Genomic DNA, 14,425 nt, shown 5'->3' with positions numbered 1-14,425 from the left:
TCACATCTAGGGTGTGAAATCTTTCCTCCCCCTATTTCTAGGATTTGGGCAGAAGGAAGGACTACCTCTTTGGACCTATGAAAGTGAGATGACACTTTAGGTAAATATGCTGGGTCAGGTTTTAAGATGACTATCGTCTAGAATTTTTGCAAATGGTGGCATTGCTGATAGAGCTTGACTGTCGCTCACTCTGCGAGCTGATGTTAGTGCCACCAGAAGCACAGTTTTTAGTGACAAGGTTCTTAGGGGTGCTTTGAAAGACTCAAACGGGGAACTTGTTAAAGCGGATAGTACAAGGTTCAGGTCCCATGATGGTAATTTGCGGCTAATTATTGGCCTAGACATGGTTGCCGCCTTAATAAACCATACTATCCAAGGGTCGCCTGCCACATCATGGTTATAAAGGGCACCTAAAGCTGCCACCTGTACTTTGTGTATTAACCGCCAACCCCTGCTCTAGGCCTCTCCGTAAAAACTCGATGATTTTATCGATCTGTACTCCATCCTGGATCTTTACCCCGGAGGTGGATAGAAATTTTTTCCAGGTTTCCCATAAGCTTTTGTTGTGACCGGTTTTCTACTCTTTTGTAATGTATTAATTAGGTTCTCAGAGAACCCCCTTTACCTCAGCAGTGCCCTTTCAAATTCCATGCTGTTAAATGGAGGTTCGCTGCTTGATGGTGTAACACTGGCCCCTGAGATAGTAGGTCTGGGAGACCTGGTAGGATCTAAGGGTCGGTGACCGAGAGCATTTTTAGCCAAGAGAACCAAGTTCTTTTGGGCCAGAAAGGGGCTATTAATATCATTCGTGTACTGTCCTCGCTGACTTTCCTTAGAACCAAGTGGAGAAAAGGTCCAGCTTCACAAAAAGTCCAATTTATTGTATAAAATATAGTCCAGTAACAGTAAAATTTACATGAGTAACGAATAGGTTACGCGTTTCGAACAAAAACCTTGTTCTTTTTCAGAGCTGCTTACCATTTGTGTTACCACACTTTATATCCATTACCCCCAATAAGATCAAATACAAATCACATGGTGTTGGAAAAGAGGAAAAAAAAAAAGGGAGGAAGGGAAAAAAAAGGAAGGGGAAAAAAACCGGGAGGGTGAAAGGGAAGACAAAATGTAAAGGAAAAAAAAACAAAATGCACAAAAGAGCAAATAAAACAGAAAATTAGGATAATGCAAACTTAAATATAAACATATAAACATGGCATTTAGTCCGTCGGGAAAACATGTATTCAAGTAAAAAATCCAGTACGCTTCACATGTCATAAGGCTTTTTTTAAGTCGCCACCTCTCATATTGCGCGTCAATCTTTCAATACCAGTAACTTGAAAAAATTCAGTGCTTCTTTGATGCTGAGAAATAAAGTGTTTGGATGCAGAAGAAATGGATGGATTTGTATTAGAAGGAGCCAAAATATCGGATATATGCTCAGATATACGAATTTTGAGCATGCGAGACGTACAACCCACATATTTTAAATTGCACTTCAAACATGTGATTAAATAAATTACATTTTTGCTGTTGCAATTAATATATTGCTTTATTTTATGCTCTTCCACATTTGCACTCTCACAGAAAGTGTAATATTTGAATGTGCACATGTCCTACATTTGCTTGTGCCGCAATGGTAAAAACCACAATAGTGTAACCAAGTTTGTACTCCAGCCTTGGAACCAAAAAAACTCGGAGACAGCTTATCAGACAGGGTGTTAGCTTTTTTGCTACCACTCGACACCCATTAGACAAAATATTAGATATAATGTCGTTCTCAAACAAAATTGGTAAATGTTTTAAAATGAGAGATTTGATAGTGACAAACTGGGGACTATATTGAATAGAGCAAACAATTTTGTTATGAGTGTTGTTATCATTAATGTGTTTTTGGTGCTAGCATATCGTGCTGTTTCTTTTTGTGCACTATCTTTTTAGCGCTTTTCTAAACACCAATTAGAATAGTCTCTTTTCCTAAGCTTATCACAGCATATGCTTTAGATGACAATCGGACTGAGTCGGCTGATGAGTCCGCCAAGAAAGCCGCCGCTCCCGATTACTGGAATAGATTCCAGAATTTTTTTCTCTCGGTGTGCCTTCTCTTAGTTGTGTCAAGGTGAAAATATATTTTCTTATATAACTTTTATATTTTTATACTGTGAAACAATAAGTTTTTCCTAATTGCTTGCTAATGCAAATGTAACTGTATTAAAGATGGCTGCCAGTGTTCACTTTCACTTAAATTCAGTGTCTAAAGAGTTAAGTTTCATTTCTCCTAAAAAAAGATAACTCAGGAATGTGAAGAAGAAGTAACCATCGGGAGACGTTTTGACGAATCAGAGAGAGACTGGACACTAGATGTATACTGCATAAACCCCGCCTAATGCACGCCTTCCCCTAACACTCAATATAGTATTGTGTATTTGTAAATAAAAGCCAGTTGTTGTACTGCTCCTGACAGGTGTGGATGCAGGACATTAGCTAAGACTGAATCAGCTGCGTGTCTGAGTCATTCTTAATCGGTACCAGATGTTTTGCGCTCGCACAATGATTTGGAATGACTGGTGAATGAGGATTCATTGTCGTTTACGACCCCGACAATTTGGAGCCCAACGGGGGGCGTGGACAGTGATCCGAGGCTCCTCTGGACCCATGCCTGGATGTCTGTGGATGATACCTGTAGTGGCTGACCTCGAGGACTGATCACCCTCCAAAACACGGTAAGTGAGATCATATACACTGTATGTGTCACACTTGCTAGTGTCTCAGCCGTTATTGGTTTGTCTGTGGTCTCCTTGGGTCTGAGGGGTGACCGGTCGAGTGGTGAGACTGAGTGCGATCCTGTGCCACGCTCTGAACCAGCAACTGAGAGACGTCGCATTCTGCGCGTCCTCGTGTACACCACACCTCCTCCACCGGTCATTGTACTCCATTCAACCACCCTACCCGTGACTATTGTCTAGTAGTGAAGTGGAGTGATAAATTGAGCTAGTTGCAGATTGTGGGGCAACCTAGAGGAAGGGATAGGAGACGCAGCCTCTGTGATATTGTACCAGCTAGGTAATTAAGACGTCCCGAGAAGGGACCACCTGTATTTCTGTGGAGGGCTCTCACTAGGAGACAGCCTCCCGACTGTTGGAATATCGTGGCAGGATAATCTGTTAATCACTGCTGTTCAAGGTTAGGGAAAGGAAATATTGAGCGCGAGGCTCTTTTCCTAGTACGTCGAACGTGAGGCTCCGTACTGTGGAACATCAGTGTTGATATCGCTACCAGTGGTTTTTCTGCAGAGAACCATAGTATTCTGTAAGAGTCATGCTGCGTATCTTAAAGCAGAAGAAGTCTGTGCCCCACAAGTTAGATGAGGATGCTGTGGAGGTCAAGGCAATAGTAGCGTCACGGGAAGGCAAGAAGGCAGTCAAGAATGTTGAGAGATTGTATAAGCATGTAGGATTGCCCTCGTCAGGGAGATTACAGCCGGCTATGTGGCATAATCTCATAGAGAACAAACGAGGCATGTTGAAAGATAAAGGATTGTTAGAACAAGCACAAGCTCATCTGCGAGTTGCGCGAGGCTTGAAGAATGAAGGATGGAAAGAGATTGATGGGGAAGGAGGATCAGACAATGCGGAACCTGTGTTTGGTTATAAAATGCCTTTGAACTGTGATCTTATAGATTGTAAAATGGCCGCCGTGCCACTGATGATGAAAATGCAGTCCCAACCACCGCCCTATAATGGCGACAAGACGAGCTCTCCAGAAGCGTGGGTGTGTCCTGTTTGTGGCGTGCAGAATCCAACCTGGGTGGAAACCTGCTGTGTGTGTGGGGCGGGCCATCCTTGGGGTTCCGCCCAGACCATGGACGGAAGTGGGGCATGCCACGCCTCCACCGGCAGCCATCTTGGTGCACCCGGAATTCCTCCCCAGCCACTATGTCCGCTGGTAACACTTTCCGGCGAGTACTACCAGGGACCACCACTTCCTGAGAAACCTCCGGCACCGACCGATGCTGTTCCCACCTCTAATGTTCCTGTTTCTGTTCGGGCCTCTGGGCCTAGTCTCCCTGTGCAACCCACTGTGATATTTGTAAATACACCTGGTCAAGGTCCCTTCACTCTTGATGCCCTGACCGGCAGTACGGCTTTCCGGTCCGTAATGCGTATGAGGCGCCAAGCTATCGGAGATGATGAGGGATCAGAAGATTCTGACAATCAGGTTGCTACAATTCCCCCTGCCCCGCCACTGCTATTAGGTCCGTTCGAATCCCCCCGGCCCGGAAGGAGCCCACTACCTACCCCTCTCAACAAATCCTCTAGGTTGCCCCATGACCCTGAAATCTGGTTCCCCTGTCATTCACGCTATTACATCACACCTCAGGGCTCCCAGGTTCTTTTCTCAGTGGGGTATGGGGACATAGTTACCCACCAGGTAGGAGCCATAGTGAACCCAGCTAACTCTACCCTGTCGCATAGAGGTGGTTTGGCCCAACAGATAGCTAAAAAGGGAGGCCCAGCCATAACCCAAGAGTGTCAGGCCTACCTTACCAATTATGGCCCCTTGCATCCAGGAGACGCTATGTCCACCCAGGGAGGGAATTTGCCCTGTGATATAGTGTTACACACTGCAGGCCCTATATATGATTACAGGACACCCGAGCATTGCCGTACAATATTGCAGACCGCCTTACAGACAGTGCTTATCTTTGCAGGACGGCTAGGGAGAGATACACTTCCTCGTAGAACTTTGGCTATACCATTGATATCTTCAGGACTCTTTGGATACCCACTGGGCCCCTGTATGAAGGAACACGTTGAAGTCATCAAGAATTGTCTCCAATCAACCCCAGATCTCGATTTACAAGAAGTTAGGATTGTCTGTTACCATGAATCCGGATTAGAGGGCATCATGCCCTTGGTAGCTGAATACATGATACCACTGATGCACACAGGTATAAAGCCCCTGGATGAGGTAATACCCACAGCACCCCCAACTGCCCCGAAGGATGAGGCAGTGACACATGACGAAGAAGAAGAAGGGCTGAAGCTGAAATACAAACCCTTCACTCCGGTACAAATTGATGCTATTGTTAACAAGTTACCTGACCCGGACAAATTTCCCATGCAGTATGTAAGGAAACTGGAACAGACTAGGAGCATCTACGGGGCTACATGGTCTGATCTATCAGGCATCACCTCAATCAAAGCCTCCGAATATTTTCTCCCCACCATCATGAAGGAATTGAACCCCACTAAAGCAGGACCTCTCAACAAGTTCAAGTCTGGAAAGGAGTTTATCGCTCAACTCACAAAGTGGGCCCAGGATCGTCTCTGTGACGAAGCAGGATCAATACAGGATATACAACAAGAATCTGGTGAAGCTGTGGAGAAATACGCTGCCAGACTAACTATGCAGTTTGAAGACTTGGGTTATTCAACTCATGTGAAGACGCAGGCAGCCTTGTTGGTCCGTGCTTTTATTGATGGTCTGGAAGATCCACTGAAGGATAAGGTCATGAAGCTTCGTCCCGAATTACCTGATGGTCCCCTAAAACAGGCCCTCACTGTTGTGAAGAGTTATCAGAAAATGCTTCAAAGGGAAGAAAAAGAAGCAGAAAAGGAAGCAGAGAAGGAAGCACAGAAGGACAAAGGCAAGAAGAAACCAGCCATGTATATGGCAGAAGCCTCAGAAGTACCTGTTATGGTGTATCAGGCTCAGGATCGGTATGGATCACCACGCTTGAGGCCGAGAGGGTCCCAGGGCCAAAACTACAGGGACAGACCAGTTCGTGATGACCAAGGGAGACCTCTGTGTTGGGAGTGTGCCAGCCCTGGTCATATGAGAAGAAGTTGTCCTCGCAGGGGGCACCCTCAGAGACCTCTTCCTCCTCCACACTCATGAAGTTCAGGCCAACCGGTGCCCACTTTTCCCGCCACCTGTACTTCCTCGTCTTGTGGTACAGTGACCCTGGAAGTGGACAATCAACCTCTCGAGTTCTTAGTGGACACTGGGGCGGCCACCTCTGTTATCTCTTCATCTCAGCTGCCTCCTACAATCTCCCTGTCTTCAGATTTCCTCACATGTATTGGAGTTGAAGGTCAACAAACCTCATCACCACTCACTGTTCCCGTCCCAGCTGGCCCATTCTCTGGTGTCTTTGCCAAATTTCTGGTGTCTGAAACCTGCCCCGTCAACCTTCTAGGAGCTGACCTCCTTCAAAGGCTTCACGCTACCATCATCTTCGGTGATCAAGGGATGGAATTGCAATTACAAGATCCTGCCTCACAACAAGGCACTGAAGATCGTTGTGTCCTTAAGGCTTTCCCTCTGATGATGATGACTCTGCAAACGACACCTTCCCCGGATTTGCCCAATCTACCTACCACTCTGTGGTCAACTGGACCTGAGGATGTGGGTCTGCTCAAAGTGCCTCCAGTAAAAGTCCACCTCAAACCTGGGCACCCATACCCCAGACTACCTCAGTATCCGCTTAAGGCTGCCCAAGAGCGGAGCCTTGGAGTTCAGATTACCTCCCTCTTACATTCTGGAGTGCTAATCAGATGTGTTTCACCCTGTAACACACCCCTGTTTCCAATGAAGAAGATGACAGCTCCTGGAGACCCTCCGAAGTACAGACTTGTACAGGACCTCAGAGCAGTCAATTCAGCCACCATCTTGGAAACTCCTGTGGTACCCAACCCAAACACCTTGCTTTCTCAAGTGCCTACTTCAGCAACACTCTTCACCGTTATTGACCTGGCTAATGCTTTCTTCAGTGTCCCGCTTCATGAAGACTCACAGTTTTTATTTGCATTCACGTTTCAAGGATCTCAGCTGACCTGGACCAGGACACCACAGGGTGCCCAGAACTCCCCTAACCAGTTCACTCATGCTATGAAGATGACCCTGGATCCGTGGGTGTTACAGAATCTTCATGTCACGCTTCTCCAGTATGTTGATGACCTACTCCTCTGTGGAACTGAAGAGAATCTGTTTGCTGCTTCTGAGTCCTTGCTCCTTTTTCTTCATTCTGCCAACTGCAAAGTCTCAAAGGCCAAGGTCCAGTGGTGCAAAGAGAAAGTCGTCTTCCTCAGACACTGCATCTCTCAAGGCTCGAGACACCTCACTGAGGATAGAAAACATGCAATCGAGGATATCCCTTATCCAAAGACATACTCTGCTATGCAGTCTTTCTTAGGACTCATTACCTACTGCAGACAGTGGATTCCGGATGCTTCAAGACTCATGCAACCTTTGTATGATTGCCTCAAGACTGGAGGACCGGACTGGGATCATGCTGAAAATCCGTATATCTATGCTCAGCAAAAGGACTGTTTCCTGGCTCTCAAGGAAGCTGTTGTCAGCGCCCCTGCTCTGGGTCTCCCTGACTACACTCAGCCGTTTCATCTCTTTGTTTCAGAATCTGAAGGACATGCCTCTGGTGTGCTGGCACAGAAATATGCTGATCGTTTCCGTCCTCTGGCCTACTACTCAGCCAGGCTAGACCCTGTTGCCAGAACTGCTCCTTCCTGTCTCAAGGCTGTGCATGCAGCCCATGTTCTTCTGGATAAGTCTGCTGACATAGCACTTGGTCATGACTTGGTCATTCAAGCTGGACATGATCTCTCTGCTGTCCTCCAACAAACATCTCCTAAGCATCTAACGAGCCAAAGACATCTCAGACTTCAGTGCTCTCTACTTCTGCCCTCCAACATCACCTTCCAAAAATGTACTACCATCAACCCAGCCACTTTGCTTCCACATTCTAGGGGGGAGTTCCCTGACGGGTATAAGGACTTACCAGACGGGAGGTCACCTGATGACCCGCATGACTGTATAAAAGCACTGGAACAAGAAGCCTCTGCACCACAAAATGTGGTAACTCAAGAACTTCTCAACCCTGATTTGCAACTATGGACTGATGGATCTCGATTTGCAGACTCTTATGGCAAGTTCCACACTGGATATGCGGTCACCACTGAAACAGAAGTCCTTCTGGCTGAAGCCTTGCCACCTCACCTTTCGGCTCAAGAAGCCGAACTTGTGGCCCTACAACAAGCATGTTATCTAGCAGAAGGGAAGACGGCCAATGTCTACACTGACTCAAGATACGGCTATGGAATCTGTCACGATTTTGGATTCCTGTGGAAGTCCCGAGGGTTCATTACGGCTACAGGAACCCCTGTTAAACATGCACTAAGGATTAAAGCCCTGATGAAGGCATTGGAGCTACCTGTACAAATTGCGGTGATCAAGGTCAAAGCTCACGGGAAAGTCAATTCGAAGGAGACTAGAGGAAACCATTTAGCAGATCAAGCTGCCAAAGCTGCTGCCATAAAGAATGTCTCAGCAAAGTGGGAAGAAGAAGAAACAGCACCAGAAAAACCCTGTTGGGAAGGCACTGATACACCTGTGATGCCTGTGCTTACCAGAGCACAAACAAGAGAACAGGCAACCAAAGAAGCTACCCAAGCCGAAGAAGAACGAGACTTTGAGAAGTCCGAAGCCCGAAGAAAGAAGAGGGAGTTGATAGAAGACATGGAAATGGAATACCCTGCCACCGGATCTGTCTGGAAGCCAGCCCGACCACCTGAAGAGAGATTGTGGGAAGAACAAAAGTTGACCTCTAAAGAAGAAAAGAAGCAGTGGGAAGCTGCAGGAGCCATTCATGGGAATCGTAGTTCTGCCGGACAATACCAATTTCCTAGACTCTATAAGGTGGATGGGAAACCCTGTCTACCCAAAAGAATGTATCCAGCCGTTGCAGCATGGGCTCATGGATCAACTCATCGAGGAAAGAACCAAGCTCTGGCCTGTATCAAGAAGCTCTACTGGGCCCCAGGAATCTCTACCACTGTCACAGCCTACTCAAGAGCCTGCCCAGTCTGTGCCATCTGTAACCCAACAGCCACCGCCAAGGTTCCACTTCAGCATCTTGCCAAACCAGACTACCCTTGGCAGAGAATCCAGGTTGATCATATTCAGATGCCCAAGTCAGGAAAGTATGAGTACGTCCTAGTGGCTGTGGATATGTTCTCAGGATGGCCCGAAGCCTACTCAGTGACCAACATGACTGCCAAAACTACAGCTAAGAAGCTCATCACTGAAATTTCGTGCAGATTTGGAATTCCTGAAGTTGTTGAATCAGATCAAGGCCCAGCCTTCACTGCCAATGTCTACGAGGAATTGTGGCACATGTTAGGGACAGATTTGGGTCTGCACACCCCCTATCACCCCTCCAGTTCAGCCAAAGTTGAGAGAATGAACTCCACAATTAAGACCAAGTTGCTTAAAATGAGCCAGGACTACCCACTCCCATGGCCAGATTTGCTCCCCGTGGTCCTATACCATATCAGACACACCCCACAGGGAAAACACGGCCTGACTCCCTTTGAGATTCTTTTTGGTGCTCCACCTAAAATAGGAGACATTAGGCCACAAGAGTTGTCTGAGACAAATGATAAAGTTGTACAATTTGTGATTGCATTGTCTAAGGAACTGTCTAACACCCACTCTACAGTTTCTGCTTCTCTTCCAGAATCCACAGGTGACGTGGTCCATGACTTTGTGCCAGGAGACCTGGTGTATGTGAAAAAGTTTGTGCGCAGAGATTGTCTCCAGCCGAGATTTGAAGGACCCTACACGGTGATCCTGGTCACCCCCACTGCAGTAAAACTTGAAGGAAAGAGCACCTGGATTCACGCTTCACACTGTAAAAGAGACCGAACCAGTGTTTAGTCACAGTAGTGACTGAAGGGAAATGTTGCTGTTGTTTTTGACCTTGGGACTGGGGGCCATCCTCGCCCCTACCTCTTCGGCCCCTATTGTAAATAAGAATTCTGGTCCCTTTATTCTCTGGGTAAACCTGACAGCCCCGGTGAATATCTGGCGATTTGATTTCTGTGATGTAGTCAAGTGCCTTGAGACTGAACGGGTGGTAGAGGGGATCATCCAGTTCTATATGTGTGTTACCAGACAAGACAACAATAATTGTCATTATTGGACAGATGCTGCCTGGAGTACGGGGAATGATTGGGGATATAAACCTAGCGAAGCCATGTTCCCCAAGGATGGGACGGGTAGGAGTCTTCGTGAGAGAATGCATCTAACAGCCCTTCTGCAACCATTTAGGGGCTGTAAATGGGGTAGAAGCTGTCACCCCCTTCTCCTAAATCTTGAAAGCCCTCAATCTGCTGATCTGCAGACGTTCGTACTAGGAAGGCATTATAATTATGTATTTAGTGCTGGACCTTATGCGTATTTAGGCCATATACGGCTTCAGGATATTAGCTTCAGACCAACCAAGGCCCCCGTTACCAGTACACCTAAAATAGGCCCAGGTGAGCGTTTGCAAAATGTAGTTAATGAAGTGATCCCCATTCCAGGTCTCAGTTGGCAAGAGGTTTTCTCCATAGAAACACAAACAGCCCCAAGGAAAAATTTGTGGTTAGAATGGGTGAGGTACAATGTAAAAGTCCAGAATATCTCTGTAGGATGTATTGCTTGTGCTGCTGCGAATACACACCTATACACACATGCATTGCTTTTCCCTGATGACAACACCACTGCCTGTGTCATGAATTTGTTGAAAGGTTTGAAGCCCACTGATTGCCCAGATTACGTCCCACTAATTCATAAGGAACCCAAACTAAAGGTCCCAGGAGAAGTAACTGTATTAGCTGACAATTACACCTGCTATAATTCCCACGACACCACAGGTACACCAGTAGGGATCTTCGAGACAGGTTTCTGCAAAGAGAATAGTTCTCTAGATATTGACTTGTTAATCAAACATACACAATATATGTATGACATTTATTGGTTATGTGGAGATGGTAAGCTCCGTCCTAGGTTGCCAAATGCCTGGACAGGCCAATGCACCCTTGTTAAACTAGCTATGCAGTTCAAGATTCTACCCTGGGATCCAAAGATACCTGATGAACCTACCAGGAAAAGGAGAAGCCTCGATCAGCTCCATATGAGTTATGAAGAAGATCCACTAGTATATATTGATGCTATTGGAGTGCCAAGGGGGGTGCCTGACCAATTTAAAGCCCAGAACCAGATCTATGCTGGCTTTGCTTCTATAATCCCACAGGTGCAGATTAATAAAAATGTTGAATGGATCAATTACATATATTACAGTGAACAAAGGTTTGTCAATTTCAGCCAAGATGCCTTCCAAGGTATAGTTGAAGAATTGGGCCCTAACACTAGAATGACACTCCAAAATCGACTAGCCCTTGATATGATATTAGCTGAGAAAGGAGGAGTTTGTGGGATGGTGGGAGAGGAGTGTTGTACCTATATCCCTCAGAACTCTGGAGTGAATGGAAAAACCATGATAGCCCTTAAAAAGATAACTGGGTTAGCAGCAGAATTGAAAACTAATGCTGGAGTAGACACATCTTTCTTTTCCGGCTGGTTGGGTGGACTCAAGGGATTCCTTCAACAAGCTTGTATAGTACTGATTGCCCTCCTTGTAATTGGATCAATAACTCTTTGTTGTGTTATTCCCTTGTATAAAAAGGTTATTGCCAAAGCAACTCCGACTGGCACCTTCCTCAATCAAGAAGTAGACCCACCAGAGTACGATGGTACTGATCTAGGGGAGATCCCTAAGTATATTCCCCTCAAGAGAGTAGACAAAACCCCCCATTCTCAGATGATGTTAAGAGACTTAGTTTAGGGACAGCGGGAGAACTCCATGTGAGGTTAGTGAAGGGTTAAGCTGCCTGGAGGCCTCTCGCTAGGGGAGAGCTTCTGAGGTGTCTGGATGAAGAAATCCACCTCCCCTTTTCCCATCACATGGACAGTCTCGAAGGATCTTTCATTAAGGGAAAAACTTAGTGTTTAGGGGGGATTGTCAAGGTGAAAATATATTTTCTTATATAACTTTTATATTTTTATACTGTGAAACAATAAGTTTTTCCTAATTGCTTGCTAATGCAAATGTAACTGTATTAAAGATGGCTGCCAGTGTTCACTTTCACTTAAATTCAGTGTCTAAAGAGTTAAGTTTCATTTCTCCTAAAAAAAGATAACTCAGGAATGTGAAGAAGTAACCATCGGGAGACGTTTTGACGAATCAGAGAGAGACTGGACACTAGATGTATACTGCATAAACCCCGCCTAATGCACGCCTTCCCCTAACACTCAATATAGTATTGTGTATTTGTAAATAAAAGCCAGTTGTTGTACTGCTCCTGACAGGTGTGGATGCAGGACATTAGCTAAGACTGAATCAGCTGCGTGTCTGAGTCATTCTTAATCGGTACCAGATGTTTTGCGCTCGCACAATGATTTGGAATGACTGGTGAATGAGGATTCATTGTCGTTTACGACCCCGACAGTTGTTTTTCGAGTTGGTCTACCCAGATCATTAAGGCTCTGGAGGCACATGTGGCCGCTATGGTAGGCCTGAGATTCCCAAGCTCCCTTGAGAAAAGTATTGGCTTTTTTTTTTTTTTTTTTAATCTAGGGGGTCTTTAAGAGTACCCAAGTCCTCAAAGGGGAGGGTGAACCTTTTTGAGGCCTTGTTGACTGCTACATCGAGTTTTGGTGCTTTGTTCCAGATGTGGACGCCTCTTCGTCGAAAGGGTATTTTCTCTTAAGGGGACTGTGGAGTTTTTCCTGTCCAGCTTCTCCCATTCTTTAATTAGTCCTTGGACATTCTCATTTAATGGGTATACCCCGCATTTCTTTTGACCCAGTCCCCCGAACATTATGTCCTAGACCAATCTATCGGTGCGAGGGTCCAACACCCCCATGGTAGACCTTACTGCTTTTACTAATGCATCTACCTCCTCTAGGGGGAAACCATGTCACCCTCCTGTTTCCTCGTCTGAGGAGCCAGTCAGATGTATGTGAAAGGATTTCTCCTGATGTTGAGGACTCCGACTGGGAACTCACTACAGTAGTATCCTTTTTTGGTTTATCCCAGTTTCAGGGCTGTAAGGGCATACTGAACCTCCGATCTGATTACGGCTCTCAGGTCAGAGGCGAAATCTGGGGTTTCCTCAGAGCACTTCCTGGAGTCATGATTCGCAGAGCTTCTTATCCCATGTTAGTGGTAAGGCTCTGCTACAAGTGGAGCATACCCTCTTTTTCCCTAATAAGGGAAAAGTCTCTTAAAATGGTGAACATTTTCGAAGATCACTCACCCACATATGCGGTTGCAGGTACCGATTCGGGAGGTGGCATCAAGTCCTGAGTAGGATGATCCCCAGATGACTTGCTCCTTGTGGCTGATCTGCTATGCCACGTGGAGTGACTGGTGGAACGGCCATCCCTGTCCCGTTCCTTCTGCCGGTGTTGCTGCTGCCTGGCCTGCTGCTGGTTGCTGCCCTCCATTATGTACAGGACGCTTCCAGCCAGGAGCAATTTTGTTTTTTAAATTTCCAGGCGTGTGACGTCATCTCATCCTGCACCGGTGTCCAGGGAGCGCGCACCACGCCGACCCGGAAGTTGTTGCCATTTCCAGGGCAGTGGCCATTTTGGTACACCCTCTGTACCATGCCGCTTCCCCCACTTGTCCCGGATCCCCACCAGCCCAAACCTCCTTTCCAGAGTGGCGGTCAGGTCCTCTCCCACCCTCTCGGCTGCAACGGCGGCTTCAGGAACCGACCTCGCCGTGACAGGGGCCTTCACAGCTGTTAACGCCCGGACGGGACGGCCCTGGCCTCAGATATGCTGCTGCTTCTGTAGGTCACCTGTCAGGGACAGGAACCCAACTGGGGCGGAGAGATGCCGCCCTTTTTATCTGTAGGTTCCTGTCCCTGAAGGGCGGATCCCCTCTCTCCGTGGTGCTGTCATGCGTGAGAAATTAGATTTTTATTTTCACAGCTCCACATAATGAACTTCTGTGAAGCACCTGGGGGTTAGACGTGCTCACCACAAATCTAGATAAATTCCTTGAGAGGTCTAGTTTACAAAATGGGGTTTCTACTGTTTAGGCAGATCCAGGGCTCCCCAAATGAGACATGGCGGCCCGCTCTTGATTCCGCCCATTTTTACATTCAAAAAGAGCTCCTTCCCTTTCGATCCCTGCCATGAGCCCAAACAGTAGTTCCCCCCACATTTGGGGTAAATGCATCCTCAGTAGAAATTGTTGTGCAATCTATATGGGTCTATTTTCTCCTGTCAGGCTAGTTTCACACTAGCACTTTTGGACGCAGTGCAGAGCCGCCGCTAAGCCCCGGCCAGTTCCTCCTCTGATCGTATGATGCTGCATGCGATCAGTGTACCCTATATTTAGCGTTGGGTACACTGACCATGCGCTGTTGCATTTTTGTGTGCTGGGCGCAGCGCCAGCAAAATCATACCAGCGCACAGTCAGCGTACCCAACTCTAAATATAGAGTACACTGATCGCATGCAGCGTCATGCGATCAGAGGAGGAACTGACTGGAGGGGGTGCGGCCGGGGCT

Source organism: Dendrobates tinctorius, unplaced genomic scaffold (assembly GCF_039654945.1).
Source record: "Dendrobates tinctorius isolate UK_male_01 unplaced genomic scaffold, ASM3965494v1 ptg000269l, whole genome shotgun sequence".
In the NCBI taxonomy this organism is placed as follows: Eukaryota; Metazoa; Chordata; class Amphibia; order Anura; family Dendrobatidae; genus Dendrobates; species Dendrobates tinctorius.
The sequence above is the reverse complement of the archived record's forward strand: the minus strand, read 5'-3'. Positions refer to the sequence as shown.